The 14,539-nt window shown below is 41.2% G+C and overlaps 1 non-coding gene across 1 annotated transcript; it reads right to left on the reverse strand.

Moving 5' to 3' along the window:
• Positions 1-82, reverse strand: Trnal-aag. Its single transcript has one exon. It is a non-coding gene; the product is annotated as a tRNA-Leu (tRNA).
• Positions 83-14,539: the final 14,457 nt, after the last annotated feature.

Raw genomic sequence — 14,539 nt, forward strand, 5'->3', positions numbered from 1 at the left:
TGGCAGCGGTGGGATTCGAACCCACGCCTCCGAAGAGACTGGTGCCTTAAACCAGCGCCTTAGACCGCTCGGCCACGCTACCTGCAGATATTTTAATATTTAACACACCAAATCGGTCAACTCGCCCCCCCCCCCCCCATAAAGAAATGGAAAAGATCATACCCAAGCAAAGAAGTGGCAGATACTGATGGGAACTATGGTATGTCATTTTCTATATCCTGCAATAAGCTGCACAGTTTACGAATATCATATTTCTAAAGTTGGTGAATGTTGCGGGAAGCAGCATACCCGATATTTTTTTTAGATTAGGTTCAGTTCGTTTGACATATATGTCATAACACAGTAAGAGGATCTTAGTCAAGAAAAACATTATTGAAGCCTGGAAAGAATCAGGTATTGTGAACGACATGAATTCACAACTGATATCATGTGTGCGCGCGCGTGTGTGTAGGTATTTCTTTTTTTGTTCTATAATTCTTTCATAGATACTTCTACCATTGAAATTAACGGTGTGTATAGCAGATGTTTGTTATATAAGGAAATATCATTGTGCGGGGTAGACACTGATGTAATCATGCAACTATTTTCATAAGTAAGATTTTGCAAATGCCCAAAGGTTTCTTCTAAAAGTAACATTATCAGCTCTACCCTCTACATGAACCCAATAATTATAACTTCTGATTCCTTTAAAGATTAAAAAAATAAAAAAAATAAAAACGAATAGAATGGCGGATTACATGTTAAAAGTCATTATTCCTTGTGCCTAGCTCTTTAGTGGATAATGATATAATCTTGTCTGAAACGAAAATATGAAGTATCGTCTTTCTTCACATATCTTGGGGATATGTCTGAAAAAGGAATTGGGTTGAAATATTACCGAGATCATTTATTTATTATTTTTTATAAATTATTTCCATACGTATCTTGACCTTACTTGGCTGCAGGGGTACGCGGTAAAACAATCAGGTTAAAGGTCATATCACAGCACATTACATCACATTACTTCGGATCAGAATACTGTGCGATGACCACTACAATTTCCCTGTTCCGCCATTCTTTCGAAATGGATGTCCTGCCCATTTCTCAAGTTTCAAGAGAGTCTCCTGTTCACCGAACGCCAAGTATATCAAAATATCCAGATATATGCACACCACATCCTGGGATCCCGTTGGAGATGCCTATGGTGGAGGCGGTACAGAAGATAAAAAGGTTCGGCGGGCGTCGGTCAGAGGCTCCCTTTGCGCGGAGAAGATTGGTATACGAAGCAGCGAGGGAGGAATGACTTTATGCCAAACTTTAAGTGTAAGATGTTAAATAAATGTATTTGTACGATATGCTTTCTTCTTACTTCTCCATGATATAAAATGAGTCATTTACAAGGCAATTAACATTTTCTTACACGATATTCGCTTATTACTATCTACTGTAGAGCTATTGGGAAGATAAATCGTCATTCTGCATGTGTATTTTTCCGAATGCATCAAAGGAACCAAATTATATTTTGACGAAATTACTAAAATAAGAAGGGAATAGATTATATACATAATTATTTAAAATATTTGTCGCTTATATATTGTATACCATTATTCTTCGCGCAAAGTGAGCCTCTGACCGATATCTACCGAACCTTCTCGTCTTCCGCATTGCCCTTCTGCGGCAGGCACCTCCTCCACCACAAGCATTTCAAAAGCTATCCCAAGATTTGGTATGCAAAATGGAAATTTATCTGGATCTTTTGATACAATAGTCGTTTGTGGAACAGGAACTCCCTTGTACCCTAGGAAATCATCCATTTCGGTTTATTATTCGTTATACATAATACATACATATATACACTCACGGACATATGTTGTGAATTCCTGTCCTATAGCATCATTCTTCCTGAGGGATATTCACTCTATCTTGCTAAGAACTTTCTTCTCTTTCAACTACTTATGAAATATATTGTCAAACGAAGAACTAAACCTATCCTTCCCTTACATGCATGATGATTTAAAATTCTTCGAACATTCATCGTCAGAATTCACTTACTTAAATTCAGAAATTTGATAATTGTGATCTGTATAATACAAGATTGAGAAAATCACATGCCGTATCTCGTGTAAGTCGGAAACAGAAAATGTTAAAAGTTTGTCTTCTTTTTAAACGACCACCTTTGATAAACTAATAATACCCAAACTCAAAGAAAAAATGGAATATCTTACAAACACATTTATTGAACATCTGACATTTAAAGTCATTCCTCCCTCTGCTTCGTATAACAATCTTCTCCGCGCAGAGGGAGCCTCTGACCCACGCCTGCCGAACCTTTTCATCCTCTAACGGGATCCCAGGATGTGGTGTACACACAGGAACCTCATCTGGATATTTTGATATACTTGGCGTTCGGTGAACAGCAGACTTTTTTGAAACTGAGAAATGGGCGTGGCAGCCATATCAAAAGAAACGCGGAACAGGGAAGTTGTTGTAGTGGTCATAGTACAGTATTATGATCCGAAGTAATGTGATGACTGTTTCGCCGCGAGGTTGTAGATGGGCGATTTTCATTTATCTTCTAAACGTAGTAATTACTCCCACTTAATTCTACAGCAATTTTATATCATGGAGAGGAAAAAAGCAAACATGGAATATCTTACAAACACATTTATTTATTATCTGACATTTAAAGTTTTGAATAAAGTCCTTCCTCCCTCTATGCTTCGTATACTAATCCTCTCCGCGCAAAGGGCGCCTCTGACCGACGTCCGCCGAACCTCGTCTTCCGCATTGCCCATCTGCGGCAGGCAACCGCCTCCACCACAGGCATTTACAACGAGATACCAGAATATGGTGTGCACATATCATCGGGATATTTTGATATATTTGGCGTTCGGTGAACAGAAGATTCGTATGAAACTTAAAAAATGGGCGTGACATCCATATCAAAAGAAACGTGGAACTGAGAAGTAGTAGTGATCATCGTACAGTATTCTGATCCGAAATAATGTGATAAAATGTGTTGTTGTTTATGATTTGCGAAGTTCTAGCTTCGCCCGGGCCTTCTAAATATGGCCCGGCCGATAAAATGTGCTGTGGTATGACCTTTTGTCTGAATTTTTCGCCACGTATCAAAGATGCGATTTCCTTATATAACAGGAATTGGGTTAAACAGCAATGATGTAATTAATTCACATATTTTGTGAACAACGCTTAACCTTACCTGATTCGGGGATACGCGGGGCAAAAATCAGGTTAAAAGTCAAATTCACAGTTTATCAGTTTACTTCAGATCGGAATACTGTACGATGACCTCTGCAGCAATTTCCCTCTTTCCAGTTTCTTCTGATATGAATATCACGCCTGTTTCTCAGGTTTCAAGAGACTCTCCTGCTCCACAAACGCCAATAGTAACAAAAGTTTTTGACGATGTTCCTATGTTCACACCATATCCTAAGTTCCCGTTGGATATGCCTGTGGTGGAGGCGGTTGCCTGTCGCAGAAGGGCAATGCGGAAGACGAGAAGATTCGGTGGGCGTCGGTCAGAGGCTCCCTTTGCGCGGAGAAGATTAGTATACGATGCAGAGAGGGAAGAGTGACTTTATACAATCTTTAAAAGACATATATTAAATAAATGTAAAATATTCCATGTTTTCTTTTTATTTCTCCACGATTTAAAATGGTGTTTGAGGATTATTAGTTTCATCAATGATGGACGTTTACAAGAAGACAAACGTTTGACAATTTCTGTTACTATTTACTGTAACTTGGGTGGGAGTTATAACTGATTTTGGAAGATAGATGGAAATTGTCATTCTGCGTGTGTATTTTTTCCGAATGCATCAAAGGAACCAAATAATCACATCTTGGGATCACGCTAGAAATGCCCTTGCTACCTCCTAGAAGGAAAACTTGATGGCAAATGTACACCTATCAAGAGGTAGCGTGGACGAGCGGTCGAAGGCGCTGGTTTTAAGCACCAGTCTCTTCGGAGGCGTTTGTTCGAATCCCACCGCTGCCAGGACACTTCACTTCTGATCCTAATATATTATAGATACTACGAGAAGGGAAAAGGCATTTCCAGTGAAAATGCTTCAAATATCATCTATACTTCCGGGAGATATAAAACTCAGTGATATCGTCGGTTAATGCTTGTTTCAGTTGTAAAAGGGTTGTTCAGAAATCACACACGCACGCCATTAACGTCTGCATTGATAATGTAAGACCCTGTAAACATGATACCCTTGTAGGCACTACTGTATATGCGATATGCCAATGATAAAATGAACAAATCAAGTTTCTTCGAAAAGCTAAAAGTTCATAATCGAGTCTTAGAGTGTGCTCATATATGAATGCATTAAGATACGTACATACTACCAATGTATGTATAAAATTTTGCTTTGACAAACATCTCTCTCTGTCGCATATTTCGCAAAGAAACTGCCTTAATTAGTGGGAACTACGGCATGTGATTTTCTCAATCTGTATTATACAAATCACAAATTTCATATTTCTGAATTTAACACAAGTGAATTCTGGCGATTAATGTTCGAAGAGTTTTACAATCCTCCTGCATGTAAGGGGGAAAAAAGCACATACACAGTATTGGAAGGGTAGGTTCAGTTTTTCGTTTGACAAACATTTAATGACGCAGTTATTAATTCATACATGCATATTTAATTCTAACATGTATACTTATTTCATACATACATACTTAATTCATACATACATACTTAATTCATACATACATACTTAATTCATACATACATACTTAATTCATACATACATACTTAATTCATACATACATACTTAATTCATACATACATATTTAATTCATACATACATACTTAATTCATACATACATACTTAATTCATACTTACATACTTAATTCTTACATACATACTTAATTCATTCATACATACTTAATTTATACATACATACTTAATTCATACATACATACTTAATTCATACATACTAACTTAATTCAAACATACATACTTAATTCACACATACATACTTCATTCATACATACATACATACTTCATTCATACATACATACTTAATTCATACATACATATTTAATCCATACATACATATTTAATTCATACATACATATTTAATTCATACATACATACTTAATTCATACACATATACTTAATTCATACATGCATACTTAATTCAGACATACATACTTAATTCAGACATACATACTTAATTCAGACATACATACTTAATTCAGACATACATACTTAATTCAGACATACATACTTAATTCAGACATACATACTTAATTCAGACATACATACTTAATTCAGACATACATACTTAATTCAGACATACATACTTAATTCATACATACATACTTAATTCATACATACATACTTAATTCATACAAACATACTTAATTTATACAAACATACTTAATTTATACAAACATACTTAATTCATACAAACATACTTAATTAATACATACATACTTAATTCATACATTCATACTGAATTCATACATACATATATATACATACATACTTAATCCATTCATACATATAAACATACATACATACTTAATCCATTCATACATATAAACATACATACATACTTAATCCATTCATACATATAAACATACATACATACTTAATTCATTCATACATATAAACATACATACATACTTAATTCATTCATACATATAAACATACATACATACTTAATTCATTCATACATATAAACATACATACATACTTAATTCATTCATACATATAAACATACATACATAATTCATTCATACATATAAACATACATACATACTTAATTCATTCATACATATAAACATACATACATACTTAATTCATTCATACATATAAACATACATACATACTTAATTCATTCATACATATAAACATACATACATACTTAATTCATTCATACATATAAACATACATACATACTTAATTCATTCATACATATAAACATACATACATACTTAATTCATTCATACATATAAACATACATACATACTTAATTCATTCATACATATAAACATACATACATACTTAATTCATTCATACATATAAACATACATACATACTTAATTCATTCATACATATAAACATACATACATACTTAATTCATTCATACATATAAACATACATACATACTTAATTCATTCATACATATAAACATACATACATACTTAATTCATTCATACATATAAACATACATACATACTTAATTCATTCATACATATAAACATACATACATACTTAATTCATTCATACATATAAACATACATACATACTTAATTCATTCATACATATAAACATACATACATACTTAATTCATTCATACATATAAACATACATACATACTTAATTCATTCATACATATAAACATACATACATACTTATTTCATTCATACATATAAACATACATACATACTTATTTCATTCATACATATAAACATACATACATACTTATTTCCTTCATACATATAAACATACATACATACTTATTTCATTCATAATACATACTTATTTCATTCATACATATAAACATACATACATACTTATTTCATTCATACATATAAACATACATACATACTTATTTCATTCATACATATAAACATACATACATACATAATTCATAATTTAGAATTTTACAAGACAAAGTAAAAGTACTGTTAACGATGTAGATAATGCAGTACGCTGATGCATTTTGGGAAATTTCTTAATAAACTCTTTATATATCTCTTAATATTTTTTCCTCGATTTCCATTCACAAGTAAGAATAATTCCCTTTCACAACGGTGCATTCTGCCCACAGATCAAAGGTCAAATCACAACACATGTCATCATATTAATGTAGTAATAGTTACTGTAGATTTATCTGCGATTTTTTTTAAAGAAGCATACAAGACCTTATCAATAATTTTGTAGTTCATAATAACGATATGAGCCTAATTTGAATGCTACCACAAATCTTCACGTCTTCTTGAAATGATCATATATATCATATTTTATCATTGGAAATGCCTCTTAGCTTCTCGGCGTATGTTTTGACTTCACATTAAGAACAAGAATGGTGGTTTCCCTGATAAATGTGCCTAATTATTTAGTGGATAATACTATAATCATGTTTGAAACCAAAATATGAAGTATCTTTGTCTTTCTTTACAAACATTTTATGGTAATCTAGGGGATGTCTCGACAGGGGAATTGGGTTGAAATATTACCGAGATCATATATTCATTCCTTTTGTAAATGGTTTCCATACGCCGCTTGACCTTACTTGCCTGCAGGCGTACGCGGCAAAACAATCAGGTAAAAAGTCATACCACAGGACATTTCATCACATTACATTGGATCAGAATACTGTACGATGACCACTACAATATCTTCTCTGTTCTGCGTTTATTTCGATATGGATGTCACGTCCATTTCTCAAGTTTCAAGAGAGTCTCCTGTTCACCGAACCCCAGGTATATCAAAATACCCAGTTGATATGTGCACACCACATCCTGGGCTCCCGTGTGAGATGCCTGTGGTGGCGATACGGAAGATGAGAAAGTTCGGCGGACGTCGGTCAGAGGCTCCCTAAGCGCGGAGAAGATTGGTATGCGAAGCAGAGAGGGAGGAATGACTTTATTCAAATCTTTAAATATCAGATATTAAATAAATGTGTTTGTAAGGTATTCCATGTTTTCTTTTTTTCCTTCTCCATGATACAAGATGGTATTTGAGGATGATTAGTTCTATCAGTGGTGGTTATTTACAAATGTTTAACATTTTCTGTTTACCCCTCACACGAGATTCGTACATTGCTCTCTACTGTTAAGTGAGAGTAATAACTGCATTATGAAGATAAATGAAAATCCTTTACAAACGTTTCCCTCTTTCACGAGATTCGTTTATTTTACATTTGCGGATTAGAAAAATCACTTGAAACCTGAGAAATGTTAAACGTTTGTGTTGTAAATGACCACTGATAATCTTTAAAATGTATTCTGGCATTAGAAGGACTCGGCAAAGGAATTAGGTTAACCAGAAATGATTTAAATAATTCACACATTTTTACACAACTACATCGTCGGTTGACCTTATCTGACTCAGGTATATGCCGTGAAACACACAGGTCAAACGTCAAATCACAACACATGTCATCACATTGCTTCGCATCGGAAGTTTCTCTTTTCGTTTCTTTCGGGTATTACGCCCATTTCTCGTTTCAAGATACTTTCCTGACCCACAAACACCAGATGCATCAAAAGTACCAGCTGATGTTCCTCTGAGCACACTACATTCCGGGATATGTATATCAAAAGACACGGGAGAGAGGAAAGTTACATAATCGGATAGTATTCTAACCGAGAGTGATGTGATGAAATGTGACGTAATCTAACCTTTAACCTGGCTGTTTCACCGCGCAATCCGAATCAGGTAAGGTTGACTTTATGGTTTGCGAAGTTCTAGCCTCGCCCGGGTCTTCTAGATATGGCCCGGCCTGTGTCAGCTTCTTACGGCTGTCTCATTGAGTTGTCTGACACTCGGTGCTTACCGTGGCGGCGGGATTGCCATCAGGCGCTCCTGCCTCCATGGTGTAAGCATTTCGCTTAGCCTCTTTACCAGCACGGCGGCTGTTGTGGGCGGTCCCTGTCTCAGGAATTGTGTATGGTCACAATTTTCTAGGTAGTGGACTAGTGTGGCGTTCGGCTCGATGCAGTGCTTGCAGCACCTTTCATCGCGTTCGCTTGTTGGGATAATCTGCCATGCACAGTGGTAACCTAGGCGCATTCTGTGAAGAATGACTTCGGTACCTCTGTTGCTTACTTCAGAGAGTGCCAGTGGTTCATAGCCTGTGGCGTCTGAGTACCAGCTGGCCGAGGGGGAGGTTCTCGTTTCCTCTCTGTGGAGCTGCCGTAGGAAGGTACGACCGACCAAGGCACACTTCTCCATAAGTAATTTTCGGCTCGGTTTTATTGTCATGGGATTTGGGGGCATACCCCTGCCAGCGACGGCTAGTCTGTCAGCAAGCTCGTTCCCTCTGATGCCGATGTGGCTTGGGACCCAGTTGATGATAATTCTTCTACCCTGAGCAAGAATTCTCTGTGCCATTGTGAGAATCGTGGTCAGTAGGTAGATGTTGTCTGTGGGTGAGCTGTGCTGAAGATAGTCAATGGCTGCCCTGGAGTCTGTGTGTATGACCACGTGTCCTTCCCTTAGGGACGCGTGGCCTAGGGCTCCCATGATTGCAACTGCCTCTGCCTGTAGCGAGGAGGCGTTGTCTGTTACCCTCATGGATCGCGTGGCATCCCTTGCTGCAAAGCCGGCGCCTGCAGTGTGGCTCAAGGGATCGACTGATCCATCCGTGTAGTATGTTCTACTACCCGGAGGAGTGATGGCTGCAATGACCCTTTGGGCTTCTGCCTTTAGGCTAGGCATGGGGTATAGGCTCTTTTTCATTGACAGGCTCATTATGTTGAACTCTAACAGGCTCAGTGCCCACGACGGGGCTTCGGCAAAGTCGGGGTGGGGGGATTCCATGCCCTTAGCAAGAAGCTGTTCTTTGAGCTGATGGCGTATCAACACCCTGGCTGTATGAGACAGCCAGGAGATGTTTGCAACGAGCTCGTTGTCTTGTTCGAGGCATCTGACTAATTTTTGACTTAGGCTTGTGTTCCTGGGAGCCTGGATGACCTTTGACAGGAATTGTGTTGCCATTAGATCGATTCGTGTGTCCAGGGGGAGAAGGTTTGCCTCTATCAGAAGGTTGAGGACCTTCGTCCACCTTGGGGCACCCAGAATGATCCTGGCAGCTTCATTTTGGACTGTTTCTAATTTGTCTGTGTGCTTTTTCTTTGCGGCAATTAGAGCGACTGAGGCATAGTCCACAATGGGCCGGACAGCATGTACATAGAATGATCTTAGTACTTTGTGTCTGGCCCCTATGCGTCTCCCAGTCATTGCTCTCATGACGGACAGTCTTGCTTTGGTTCGGTCAACCAGGTACTAGACCTCCTTATGGAAGGAGAGGGTCCGGTCTATCCTTACCCCAAGGTATAGGTAGTCCTGGACCCATTCTAATTCCACTCCCTGGATTTTCAGTCTTGTGCCTCGAACTCTGTCTCAGAGCCATGGCTTTGGATTTGGCTGCAGAGATCTTTAGTCCTGTCCTACAACACTCCTCTGACACGAGGTCCAGACAATGCTGGGCTTTATTCTAGCTGCGTGGCTCCAGTGGAGGTGATAGCGAGATCGTCTGCATACGAGATGATTTTGCACCCCACTGGGAGGTTTATGTTGAGGATGCAGGACATTAAAGTGTTGAATAGGGCTCGACTGAGAACCCCACCCTGTGGCGTTCCATTTTCGAGCGGCATGTGCTGCGATAGGTGACCCTGGAATTTGACATTGGCAGTCCTGTTCCTGAAGTAGTCACCTATCCAAGCCAAGAGCTTTCCTCTGATTCCCTTCTGGATCAGGCTTTCCTGAATGGCAAGTGGACTTGCCAGTTCAAAAGCCTTCTCCAGGTCAAGGAATACCATCACAGCTGGGCCCTTGCTGATTGTGCTTAAGAGCGTGGCTATGCTGTGTGCTGTGCCCATGCCCCTTGTGAACCCGTGGAGGTTTTTCGTGCGGGGGTCCCGTTTTCCATTGAAGCCGGTTTAGTACCATCCTCTCGGCCGTCTTGGCCAGGCAGCTGAGCAGAGAGATGGGGCGATACTTCCCCGGCTCCTTTGGTTTTGGGACGGGAACTATGGTAGCCCTCTTCCAACTCTGGGGTAGAGTGGAAGTTTCCCAGGACTTGTTGATGAGTTGCAAGAGTGCATGCTCACCTGCTAGTCCTAGGTTGGAGATATTGGGGTACGAGATCCCATCAGAGCCAGAGGCTGTGTTGGAACTGGTTTATAGGCTTTCCTTAGTTCCCTCAGAGAAAAGATAATGTTTGAGTTATCGGGTTCAGCTGCCCTTTCTCTGATCTGAGCTTGTCTGTCTGGCTGTAGACACTCTTGCCTTGCCCTCAGCTCGGCTGGCAGACTGTTGCTGCTCGTTCTCGCAGAGAACTCGTGCGCCAGTCTGTTAGCCTCTGCTTGGGGGTCATGATGGGTGCACCTCGGGGCTGAGCGGCTGGTAGCTCGCTTGACCCGTTGCCACAGCTCTGAAAGGGTGGTTTGGTGGTCGAACGACTCGCACCATTCCAGCCACTTTTCCTGCCTGACTCTGTAGGCAGTTTCCTTGGCATCTGTGACAGCCTCCCTTAGAAGGGATAAGTTGTCAGGGGTTCTTTGTCTTCGGAATAGTTTTCGGCACATGTTCACCCTGTGGTTGACCTCCCTGATCTCGTCATTGAAGTACCAGGCGTCTTTGTGACTTCTGGACCCAGGCCGAGTTTTGGGTATGGGTCTGTGAGGCTGCTTCATTAATGGCGTTTAGCAAGCTAGCTTCGAGCACTTCCACATTTTCGCTTTGTGGGGGATCGTTGCATCTCAGACAGAGGGCCAAGGCGTTTTGAAACGCCTGCCAGTTGGCCTTGTCTGTTTTCCATCTTGGATTTGGCCTTAGGCTTTCGGCTGGGCCAGCATCCATGAGGGTAGTTATAGTGCTGTAATGGTCACTTGTGACGGTCTCATCGACATGCCAGCCAATCCTCCCCATCAGACTCGCAGTGGCCAGGGTGAGGTCTAGGACCCCTCCTCTGACATGCGTTGGTTCTTGGGTGTTGAGGAGAGCGATCTCAGGGAATGTCTCTAGCACGTCGGCTATGTGATAGCCGGCCGCATCCGGTGCCCGGCAGGGAGCCAGGATGGGGTGGTGTGCATTGAAGTCTCCCCCTATGATCACTCGGTCATGTGCAGCAGAAGCACAGACCTGGCTGATGTCTAAGCTTCTACAGCGTGGCCGGCTGTACACGTTGTACAGTTTGAGGGGCCCCCCGGCCAGGTGAACCTCGACGGCAAGGGATTTAACATCGTCTCCACAGTGCGATGCATCGGCTATTGCGGAGCAGGGGATTGTTGCTCTCACAAGGGTGATCAAGCCTCTCTTGATCGGTGTTCGTGGCAGTGTGAAGGCATGGTACCCTGAGAAGTGAACAGTGTCCACTGTTAATGTCTCCTGGAGCATGACAATGTCAATGTTCCTTGATCGCACTACTGCTTGGAGAAAAGCGTTCTTTGCAGAGAAGCTATTGATGTTCCACTGCAAGATGCTTAGATGGTGTGTCATGATGTTACTCAGTGATAGTTACATCAGAGACATCGTCGGAGTCTGACAACTCCATTGCGAGGTCCTCGCTGGTTAAGGGCTCCTCGTCTGTTGTCAGGCTATCCTTGGGTCCACTGGGAGGTGGAGAGCCTTTGGTAGCTCTGACTTTGGTTGGTTCGGCTTTTCTCTCAGGCTTTTTCTTGGCTGGCCTTGCTGGCATTGCCTGGGCAAGGTCAGCGTGATCTGGCTCTGGCTGCACAGATTCAGCCTGTTTTGGCTCTGCCTGTGAAGGCTTGGCCTGGTTTGGAGTGGGGAGGGGAGTCTCGTCCTGGGGTGAGGGTGAGGCTGGTTTTGCTCTAACCAGCTTTCTTCCCTTCAGGGCTGCGACAGTCTGGGTCATTGCCGTCATGGCGACCGAAACTGCCTTCTCGGCCTCCTCACTCGACCTCCCCAGGGCTGTTGCTACTGCTGAGACAACGGCAGTTAACAGGAGAGTCATATCGTCCTCGTCAAAGAGGAGATGATCATCTGTTGGGGAGGTTTTTGTGGTGCTCTTAGAACCTTTTTTCTTTAGTTTCTTTTTCTGCACCTTTGGCATTGTCGGAAACTCCTTTTTGTTGGAGACATCCGGTGTCGGCTGGGGGGCGGCTTCCTTCCTCTTAGGAGGTCGGGAGGCCTTTTCGCTTTTGTTCATTCCCCAGACATGGGTGCCCGGTGGGACAGGAACAAAGTCTGGTCGGTTTTTAGCAACCTCTTGTCGCCTGAGGGCCGCCTCTTTCCTGACAGAGCAAGTCAGGCTCCAGGCATGATGCTTCTTGGCACAGTTGGCTGTTGTGTCCCTCTTTTCCTCTTTGTATGCCTCTGTGTTGTGTGCCTTGCTACAGACACCACATTTAGGCTTGGCTGTACAGTTAGCCTGGTGGTGGCCGTATTTCTGGCACTTGAAACACCGAAGTGATTCTAGCACATACGTTCGAAGGTTGTAGGTGCCCCAGTTACCCAGATCAAGGGTAGTGGTTGGGGCACCTTTCATAGTCACCAGGACTTGCCTGGTTGGGGTCTTCCCCTTCGACATTCGGGAAGCCTGCACGACCTGTGGGTGTGAAGCGATCAGCTCCACATCGTACGGACTGAGAAGCCAAGTAGCACCAACTTGGTTCTCTTTTCCTCGGGACTTAGTGGGGTAAGACTCACTTTCCTCCCATCGGCTAGCTCTTTCGTTTCCCGGAGGAAATTCAAGGTAGCTTGATCTTTTGGCATTATGATCATGCCCTGATCTCGGGCGACCCGGATCGACAACCGGATTTTCATGTCATCCTGTGCATGGGGCTTGCTTTTGCCACCGGAAGGCACATATGCCTTTATGGTGACTGCCGTGGTCTGGGTCTTGCGCGGTTCGTCAACATTTTTATCAGTCTGTGGGGGGTGTTTTGTAATTTTTTCCATAAATTGGTAAGTGCTTCATCCTCTTACGCCCCCACCCACCACGGAGTCCAACAAGGGGAAGCTGAGTGTCAGAACCAGTGTCTAACAGCAACAGGAGTTGTGAGAGGATATACGCAGCCAATAGCCATTGTGACGGCGCTCACGCTTCCCTCTTTCACGAGATTCGTTTATTTTGCATTTGCGGATTAGAAAACTCACTTGAAACCTAAGAAATGTTTAACGTTTGTCTAGTAAATGACCACTGATAATCTTTAAAATTTATTCTGGCATTAGAAGGACTCGGCAAAGGAATTAGGTTAACCAGAAGTGATTTAAATAATTCACACATTTTTTACACAACTACATCGTCGCTTGACCATATCTGACTCAGGTATATGCCGTGAAACACACAGGTCAAACGTCAAATCACAACACATGTCATCACATTGCTTCGCATCGGAAGTTTCTCTTTTTCGTTTATTTCGGATATTACGCCCATTTCTCGTTTCAAGATACTTTCCTGACCCACAAACACCAGATGCATCAAAAGTACCAGCTGATTTTCCTCTGTACACTACATTCCGGGATATATATATATCAAAAGAAACGGGAGAGAGGAAAGTTACATAATCGGATAGCATTCTAACCGAGAGTGATGTGATGAAATGTGACATAATCTGACCTTTAACCTGGCTGTTTCACCGAGCAACCCGAATCAGGTTAAGCGACAAGTTTACAAATAACTGAATTAATTTCGTAGCAAATTATTCAATCTTATTATTTCGTCTTTCTATACTCAGGGCAAGTCTAACTGACTTCTTTGGATTAATTCTTAGTCATGATTAATGTAGTACTGTACTATATTTACTGTGGATTTATCTGACGATATGAGCTTAATTTGAATGCTGACATCAAGGCAACGAACAAGTGTTAAAATCCC

This window comes from Penaeus chinensis, chromosome 24, assembly GCF_019202785.1.
Source record: "Penaeus chinensis breed Huanghai No. 1 chromosome 24, ASM1920278v2, whole genome shotgun sequence".
Classification (NCBI taxonomy): Eukaryota; Metazoa; Arthropoda; class Malacostraca; order Decapoda; family Penaeidae; genus Penaeus; species Penaeus chinensis.